The following is a 9,598-nucleotide window of genomic DNA, read 5'->3' as shown; positions in this document are numbered from 1 at the left end:
TCTTGCCCTAATCATTTGGATGGCACCATTGGTTTCCTGCACCAACTATGGTCCCAACATGACTTTCTCACCGACCTCATCCCAATAAACTGGCGACCTGCACTATTTCCCATACAAAGCTTCATATAGAGCCATTGCAATTCTTGACTGGTAACTGTTGTTGTAAGCAAACTCTATTATGCAGGCTCTCAACATGTCTTCCAAAATCTGATTCAGACGCTCAGTCTGACTATCGATCTGGGGATGGAATGCCGTACTAAAATCGAGCTGAGTCCCAAGTGCTTTATGAAAACTTCGCCAAGAAGTTGACGTGAAACGAGGGTCCCGATTTGACACTATGGACACTGGTATGCCATGAAGTTTAACTATCTCCTGCAAATAAAGCTTCGTCCACCTTTCTACTGAATAAGTAGCCTTGCCTGGTGATAAGTCTTGAATTTTAGGAAAAAATGTTTACAAATTGTGCATGTTTAGTGTCTTATGAAATTAAATACGTATGTTTCATGCATTGAATCCGGTATAAATGGGACTATTTCTTAAGAAAGACTTGTACACTTGGTTTTGGATAAATAGATGGAATTATGAGGAAATATATATGTTTTATAGGAAAAAATGAGGGAGAAAGCAGCAATGCAGCTGCTGCAGATGACACAGAGGCTATCTTAAAGCTAGCATCGATGCGTCTGGCGCATCGCCAACACTCCAGATACTTCAGCAATGTGCCTGGTGCATTCTCCACCTACAAATAAGGGCTTTTGTTGACCGGGCAGTTGGAAGAAATCTCAACCCATCCCTTGATCCGTGCAACCAAATGCTGTTAAGCCCCATTGTAGCTCCTCCACTCAAATACTCAAGATTTTCTCCACCAACTTGCAAGGTTTAGCTTATAAATACCAAGTTCCATCAAGCTTCAAAGGGGAGCTCACTTGACATTTAAATTCCAACTTGCTTTCTTTCTAGAATTTACGCTTTTATAATTTGTTTTGTCTTTAATTGTGTTCAACATTCCTGGAATTATTTTTATTGCAATCCCTTTTTGTTGTTGTCATTTTCTTTAGATTTTGGTTCTCGATTTTTATTTAGCTATTGTAATTACTTCTTAAACTTAATATGATATTTTATTTCAATCCACTTATTATTATTTCTATTTTTCATGTTTTTATGAGTAGCTAATTTGCTTTTCCAACCCTCTTACGAATGACTTAGTTCCCATCATGTTAATTACATCTATCAGATAGCACGGCGCTTACGCTCAAATTGCTTATTTGTATTGAGTTAATTAATCTAGTTGATTTTTCTTGTTGGCCACTTGTTTAAATCACAACAGTTGAGTTTAATTCTAAAAAGGTTAGAGTCAACGGAGTTCATGAAGATAAAATTGGAAGTTACCTAGACATAAGAACTTAAACAAGATCCTAGACATAGACTCTCTTACCCATTAAACGTAAGTTGGAGTTTTAATTACTTAGGATTCTTCTACTATTGTACAGACATGTTTTAAATACTAGCATAATCTTCTAAACAAACCAAAAGTGGTATGGAATAGGAGTTGAACCAGTTCGCAATTAGAGAGTAAATTTAGTGTGAGATTCTGATAGGTGTAATTCATTTCTCTTCGAACTAGTCAGTAGTATGAGGGTTGGTTTCAAAAGTCTATTTTATTAAATTATAAACCATGCATTTCAACCAACCGATTTTTTCCCAAACTAGATTGCTCATTCAAGCAGTTTACAAAGTCAATTTTAAAAGAAAAATAGTCCCTGTGGAGACGAACTTGGAATAGTTCCAGATTATTACTTGTGACAGTGTGCACTTGCACTCGTCCCTCTTGCTATTAAGTAGAGGCGCAACACCTGGCATGAAATGAGCAGACTTTGTCAACGATCCACAATCACCCAAATCCTTGTGTATCATTTAACCGTCATCAGCAAACCTGTAATGAAGTCCATGGCCATGTCCTCCCATTTCCAAACAGGTATTCTTACAGGTTACAACAACCCATCGAGTCTTTATCTTGCGGCCTTCACCTGCTGACACGTCAAACACTTACTAACAAACTGAGCAATTTCTCGCTTCATATTGTGCCACTGATAGTGTTTCTTGACATCCCTGTACATCTTGGTGCTCCCAGTATGCACTGAGAACGGGGTATTTTGAGCCTCGGTTAGTAAATCCTTCTTTAAAGGGAAGTCTCTTGGTACGCACAGTTTTCCCTGATAGAACAAGGCCGTATCCTCTGAAAGAGAGTAATCTCCTTGACCCACCATACCGAAACCTTTGATTAAGCTGGGATCTCCCATTTATGCAGCGATGATCCGCTCTGTTAAGGTGGGTTACTGAGAGTCAAGCTAACACTGCCGAAACATCTTCTACTGCTAACTCCACCTCATAACGGTCCAGCTCATCTAGTCCTTGTCTATGAAGCAATATCGGCGGTGCTACGCTCGTTGCTCTTCTAGTAAGTGCATCGGCCACCACGTTCGTCTTACCGGGATGGTAATTGATCTCACAGTCATAATCCTTTACCAGTTCTAACCATCTTCTTTGCCTTAGGTTAAGTTCTTTCTGAGTGAAGAAATATTTCAAACTTTGGTGGTCATTGAAGATTTGGGTTCTTTCTACATAAAGGTAATGCCTCCATATCTTCAAGGCAAACACCACTGCAGCAAGCTCAAAATCATGGGTGGGGTATTTAAGTTTGTGCACCTTTAACTGTCGCGAGGCATAGGCAATGACTTTTCCATGCTGCATCAAAAGGCAACCCAACCCTCTCCCACTGTACACCACCAAACCTTCTATCCCATCAAGTACCGTTAGCACTAGGACCGTCACCAACCGCTCCTTTAGTTCATGGAAACTTTTCTTGTACCCATCCCTCCAAGCAAAAGTGGCATTCTTACGAGTCAACTGAGTCAAAGGCGATGCTAAACGGGAAGAATCTTGGACGAACCTTCTATAACAGCCAGCTAGTCCGAGAAAACTACGGATTTCGATCACTGTGTGAGGCCTTGGCCAACCACTGACAGCCTCTACTTTTAGCTGGGTCCACGGCAATACCCTTCCTAGTGACTATGTGGCCAAGGAAGGCCACCTTATTCAACCAAAACTCGCATTTCGAGAACTTTGCATATAAACTGTTTCCCCTCAAGACAGTCAAGACCTATCGTAGATGCCTTTCGTCCTGCTCTACTGTGTTGGAGTAAATGAAAATGTCTTCGATAAAGGCAATCACGAAGAGGTCAAAAAATTCCTTAAAAACCTGATTCATGAGGTCCATGAATGCCTTAGGGGCATCAGTGAGTCCAAAAGACATTACAGTAAACTCAAAATAACCATACCTGGTCCTGAAGGCTGTCTTCGGTATGTCGACGTCCTTAATTCTCAACTGGTGGTACCTCGATCGTAAGTCTATCTTAGAACACCCTTGCTCCTTTTAGTTGATCAAAGAGGTCATCGATGCAAGGGTGGGGGTACCTATTCAACTCTCGGTAGTCAACACAAAGTCGCATAGATCTATGTTTCTTTTTCACAAAAAGCACTGGAGTACATCAATTAGACACACTTGGGCGAATGAAGCCCTTGTCTAATAGCTCTTCTAATTGGGCCTTAAGCTCCTTAAGTTCTGCTGGACCCATACGGTACGATGCCTTCGAAACAAGGGTTGTCCCATGTAACAAGTCGATGCAAAAGTCCAGTTCACGAACTAGGGGTAGCCCCGGGAGGTCTTCAGGGAACACGTCTAGGAACTCCTTGACCACGTGGACGAAGTCAGTACTGGGTGTAGTCTTAATAGTGTTGACGACACATGTCAAATAACCCCAAGCACCACGCTGTAATAAGTGCCTGGCTTTTAGCACTGAGACTGCTTGGAACTCCACCCATAATTCGTTTAAACGTAAAGCTCTGACCAGAAGGTAGTTGGAAGGAGAATTCCCTTCTCGAGCAATGAATGTTGGCTTGGTTGGTAGCTAGCCAATCCATGCCCAATTTAATGTCAAAATCTCGCATGTCCAGTTGGATCAATCTTGTCGTTAGGGTCTGATCGTCGAAGGATTACTTGCCTGCTCTCACCATTTGACTAGCAATCATAACTGACCCTGAGGGCATACATACTGAAAAAAAAGCCTAACGGTTCTAGCTCGAGGTTTGCTCGAAGAACAAACGCAGTGGAAATAAAAGTGTGACTTAACCCCGAATCAAACAATACGTAAGTAGGCACACTATGGACTAAGACTGTATCTGAATGATAATACAAGGATAAAGACATAAACCCCACACGTATAACCCAAGAACCCATAATAAGATAGAAATACCTGTGACAATGGCTTTCGCATTGCCGCTTCCTTGTGGGTAAGTGCGAAAACACGAGCCTTCTGGTTACCTCCATGCGTCGAAACTATTGAGGGGGCCTTCTGAACTAGCTTCTGTGCGTTCGAGCCTGACATGGGACACTCCTTTGCAAAATGCCCTTCTCTCCCGCACTTGAAACAGACTTTAATTCTCGTCCAACACTGCCCCGCATGTCTTCTCTGACAGGAGGGGCACACTGGTAGCATACCCTACTGCTGAGTCTGGCGCTGGGGTGCTCTACATGGCTGGTCAGCATAAATCAGAGAGACCTTTTTTCACACCTGAAGATGAACTGACTTCCAGTAGAGGTTGGGCCTTGTTAAAGACATCATTATCCATAATTAAGGCGCCCCTAACTGCTTTTGCGTAGGTGGTTGGCTGCTAAAGTTCCACTGGTCCTCTGATCCCCTTGTGCAAGCCTTTAACGGCTGGCTGCTAAAGTTCCACTGGTCCTTTAATCCCCTTGCGCAAGCCTTTAACAAACCTCTTGATCTTCACTGCCTCGGTGGGAATTAATTCCATAGCATAACGATAGAGTTCCATAAACTTTCTTTCATATTGTGCTACCATTAAGGTTCCTTGGGTGAGATGGAGGAACTCTACCTCCTTTGGATTTTTCACAATCTCTAGGAAATAGCAGTCATACAACAAGTCCTTGAACTTCGCCGACGTGACCGGTACATTAGCATGGTCTTCTGCCGCTGCTACTGAATCCCATCAATTCAGGGCTTCACCCCTCAACATAAAAACCGCACCCTTAACCTTGAATTGGTCATCGCAACCTAGACACGCGTAAAGAGCTTCCAACTCTCTGACCCACTCTTTTGCTACTGTCGCTTTCTCGCTTCCTCCGTCAAAGGTAGGGGGTCCATGATTACGCTTGTCTACATGCGTAAAAAGAAGTTTTAGATGCTGTTTTTACTATGTTTTAACTTTGTTTCGGAATTTTTCTCGGTCGTTTGAGTTCCAATTCATGCAAAATTCATATATGATGGTTTGTGGTTGGCTTATATTGTATTTATGACATTTTAGGACCATTTGGGAGTGAAAATTAATCAAAAGAAGCAAAATGACGGAAAACCCTTCATTGGAGGCGCCAGACGCCTGGTAGGTTGCAGAAAAATTGGTTTTCTTCCAACTTTGCCCTTAATGAAACGCGTCTTCCAATGCGTTTTGGTGGTTCCAACCGATGCATACGTGTAGAAGAAGTGTTCCACTATCAGTTTGAGCACGATTTAGTCAGTCAAAGGAGTTGGAAATGGGTGATCCACCAGTTTTAGGACCTACCTAACCAATTATGTACACCTATAAATTCCAGCAGCTTCTCCACCAAATTCATCAAGCCTTGCTTCCTTCCCTTGATCATTCTTAGTGTTTCTTTGTTGCTTTCTAAGTACTTTTGAGTTGCTTTCATTAGTTGCTTTTAGTTTTTAAATCCCGAGCACTTTACATTCCTTTATTGAGCTTTGTTTTGTTTCCATTGTTACTTAGTCATTTTCTACCTATTCAAATTTATAAAAATCCAGCACTTAGTTTATCTTTACTTTGCCTTTACTTTATTTTTAGTTAAGAGAATTGTAGTTTTGGAGGAAAGAGCACGTGACACTCCCCCTTGCTTGAAAGAGAAGGGCGAAGCTCTCAATCCCGAGCAAAACTCTCCGTTAGTTAACTTTTGTTTTTCACATATGCATTTCAAATTCAACCATTTTACTTGCTGTATTTTCTTCAATATGTCTTTCTAAATTCCCGTCTCTAGCCCGGTTATGGATAGTTAGCCTTTTATTTCTAAAAAGGGTTGCTAAGAAGTAGTGTTTTTGCTTTCCACTCATTGCTCAACATGTTTTCCAAAAAAGTTAGGATTTAGAGAAGGTCACTGTAAGTCTTAACAAGTCAATAATGAAAAGGTTGCTTATTTGCATTGTTGAGTGGTTAAACCGAGGAGAGGAGCGCCTTAGACATAAGGGTTCCGGTTAAGTAGCCTAGACATAGGACCTTAACCCGAGGTTGCGACTATTTCCATCCTAAAACTAAGATATCTCTCATAATAGACATATTAGGGAATGTCTTAGGACTTTGAACTTGCTTAGACATAAGTCAAGTGAAAAGCGTAGTCGTTGGTTCCTAAAGTAAAATGCATATCGTCCTTAGCGTATCCTTGATTCTTTGTTGGCTAACTTGAAGTAATTCGGGCTAGGTTTTACCATTATAAGACCAAATCCCAAATCCAACACCATTATTTGTGACCACTTCCCATTTTACAAGAATCACTCATTTCAACGTTCACTATTCATTAAAACTTTAGAGTTTGGAAATTATTTAGAAGTCCTTGAGGATCGATACTTGGATACTCCACCCATTTTATATTACTCTGACAGGTGTGCGCTTGTATCTATAGAATTGTTACCACGCTTAGTGCGTGCGTTCAGCATAACCCCAGTCAGGTTTTTGGCGCCGTTGCCGGGGACTTTAGTTTTAAAATTATTTTCAAATTATTTTAGTTTTTATTTTTGTGAATTGTTGTTGGGTGTAATTTCCATCCACCGTTTTTGTTCTATATTTTTGGTCGTTTATCTCACAAGGGTAAGTTAAAGTGCATGAGCACAAGATCTTTTCTACTACCCCTTGACCCTGAGATTGAGCGGACCCTTCGAAAAACTCGAAAGGAGCAAAGACTTCGAAAACAACTAGAAAAGCAAAAAGAGAGAGAAGGTGAAATCAGTCCTGAAAGTGAGGTAGAGAGTACGAGCACATCAATGACAGATATTTCACCTCGTGATCCGGTTGATCCACCTGCTGTTAACGGTAATATGAGGGATCACGCAAGAAATAATGAATTCAACCATATCCAGATGGCGGACAACAGAGACGTGGCAATGCGAGAATATGCCGCCATGGCTTTTCATAACTTTGATTCAGGGATAGTCAACCCTATTCCAGCCCACACAAACTTTGAGCTTAAACCAATGATGTTCCAAATGTTGCAGACAATTGGACATTTTGGAGGGCAGGAACATGAAGATCCACATGATCATCTGAAATCATTCATTCAAATTGCAAATGCATTTCGATTACCTGGTATAACAGACGATGCTCTTAGACTAACACTTTTTCCATTTTCTTTGAAGGACCAAGCTAGAGCATGGCTCAATGCATTTCCACCGGGATCCATCACCACATGGGGGTCGTTAGTGGAGAAGTTCTTAACAAAATTCTTCCCACCTACTCGCCACGCTGATATCAGAGAGGAGATCATCTCCTTTAGACAGTATGATCGTGAACCTGTTCACGAGGCGTGGGAAAGATTTAAAGAACTAATCAGGAAATGTCCGAACCATGGCTTGCCGGCATGCATCTAGATAGAACATTTCTTTAGAGGTTTAGATCATCCTACTAAGATGATGCTAAACAATGCTGCCAACGAAGCCTTTACAAAGAAGACATTCAACGAGATAGTCGACATCCTAAATGACTTAGCTTCACACAACAAACTATGGTGTTCGCAAAGATCTAGGGCAGCACCAAAGAAGCAAGATCCAGCTAGAGTTTTAGCTCTGGACATTGCAACATCGATGCAGAAAGAGATGGTTACAATGAACCAGAGGCTGAAAGAGATGGCGTTGGGAATAAAAAATCCATTAGCCACGCCGATACAACCTGTGCAGTCGGATTATTGCACTCCTGCCCCTGTTTGCCAAGTTAACGATCTCATTTGTTTATTTTGCAGTGAAAACCATATTTATGATAATTGTCCACATAACCCTGCTTCCGTTTTTTATGTAGGACATGGGAACAATAGGAACTTTAACCCATATTCGAACACCTACAACCCAGGTTGGAGGTACCACCCTAATTTCTCATGGGGAGGTCAAGGAGGTTCGAGCGGTTTTAATCAAGGGCAGAGCCAGCAGAACAAGCAGCCCTATGTTCCACCTACACAGCAATACATCCCGCCACCGCAACAGCAGTACAATCAGAGAACACAGACTCCACCAGTTCAAAATAACAACTCAAATCTTGAGAATATGATGAAGGAGTACATGGCCCGAACCGACGCAGTGATACAATCCCAAGCGGCATCAATGAGGAATTTCGAGACCCAATTGGGACAGCCCGCCAATGAATTGAAGAATAGACCACAAGGTTCTTTTCCAGGCCATACTGAATTACCAAAACGAGAAGGGAAAGAACAGTGCAAAGCTGTCACCCTTAGGAGTGGACTGGCATATGATGGACCAACAAGGCCAACAACAGATGTACAGATTCCATCCACTGAACCAACTGTAATGATACCAGAGAATCAAACAACACCAGAAAAAGAAAATATTAGAAAAGGTAATGAGGACACTCCGAGTGTTCCTCCTCAGGTACAACCTTCTTTTACCCCTACTCCACTGTTTCCACAAAGATTAGTTAAGAAAAATAATGATTCCCAGTTTAGAAAATTTTTAGATATTTTAAAACAATTGCATATAAATATACCATTAGTAGATGCTCTAGAACAGATGCCAAATTATGCTAAGTTTTTGAAAGATATAGTTTCTAGGAAGAAAAAGATAGGAGAGCATGCATTGGTAGCCATGACAAAATGTAGTAGTGAAGCTGTAGGCACCCCGCTACCCATGAAATGTAACGATCCTGGCAGTTTTACCATTCCATGTTCCATAGGAGGGAAAAACTTAGGAAGGGCATTATGTGATCTAGGCGCTAGCATTAATCTTATGCCATTATCAGTTTTCAAATCTTTAGGCATAGGAGAAGCTAGACCTACTACGGTTACCCTCCAACTAGCAGATAGATCTATCATAAGACCTGAGGGAAAGATAGAAGATGTTTTAGTCCAGATGGACAAATTCATTTTCCCTGCGGACTTTATTATTCTAGATTGCGAGGCAGACTTAGACGTTCCCATTATTTTAGGAAGACCATTTCTAGCCACTGGGGATACAGTTTTTAATGTGAGGAAGGGAGAAATTACAATGAGGGTAAATTATGAAGAAGTTAAATTTAACGTTCTAGACGCCATGAAATTACCAGGAGACTTTGAAGAGTGCTCTGCTATAACTAGCTTGAATCCTGTTATGTTTGATGAGTTTTATGACTTGTTAGTTACAGAGATTGAAGAAGAGCTTGATAAGATAGCAGAAGGATCGGAAGATGTGACTAATCCTGTTGAAAAAATACAAAAAGAAGAATGCAAGTCGTTACTTCCGTCCATAGTGGGACCACCCACTTTGGAGCAGAAGCCATT

General features: G+C 41.3%; 1 non-coding gene across 1 annotated transcript; it reads right to left on the bottom strand.

Moving 5' to 3' along the window:
- Positions 1-7,583: 7,583 nt before the first annotated feature.
- On the bottom strand, positions 7,584-7,690 carry LOC148210386 (small nucleolar RNA R71). Its single transcript, XR_015792516.1, has one exon. It is a non-coding gene; the product is annotated as a small nucleolar RNA R71 (small nucleolar RNA).
- Positions 7,691-9,598: the final 1,908 nt, after the last annotated feature.

Source organism: Momordica charantia (genome assembly GCF_013281855.1).
Source record: "Momordica charantia cultivar OHB3-1 chromosome 7 unlocalized genomic scaffold, Mcharantia_2.0 BLBB01000007.1, whole genome shotgun sequence".
NCBI lineage: Eukaryota > Viridiplantae > Streptophyta > Magnoliopsida > Cucurbitales > Cucurbitaceae > Momordica > Momordica charantia.
This window is presented reverse-complemented; position numbering and strand designations above follow the sequence as displayed.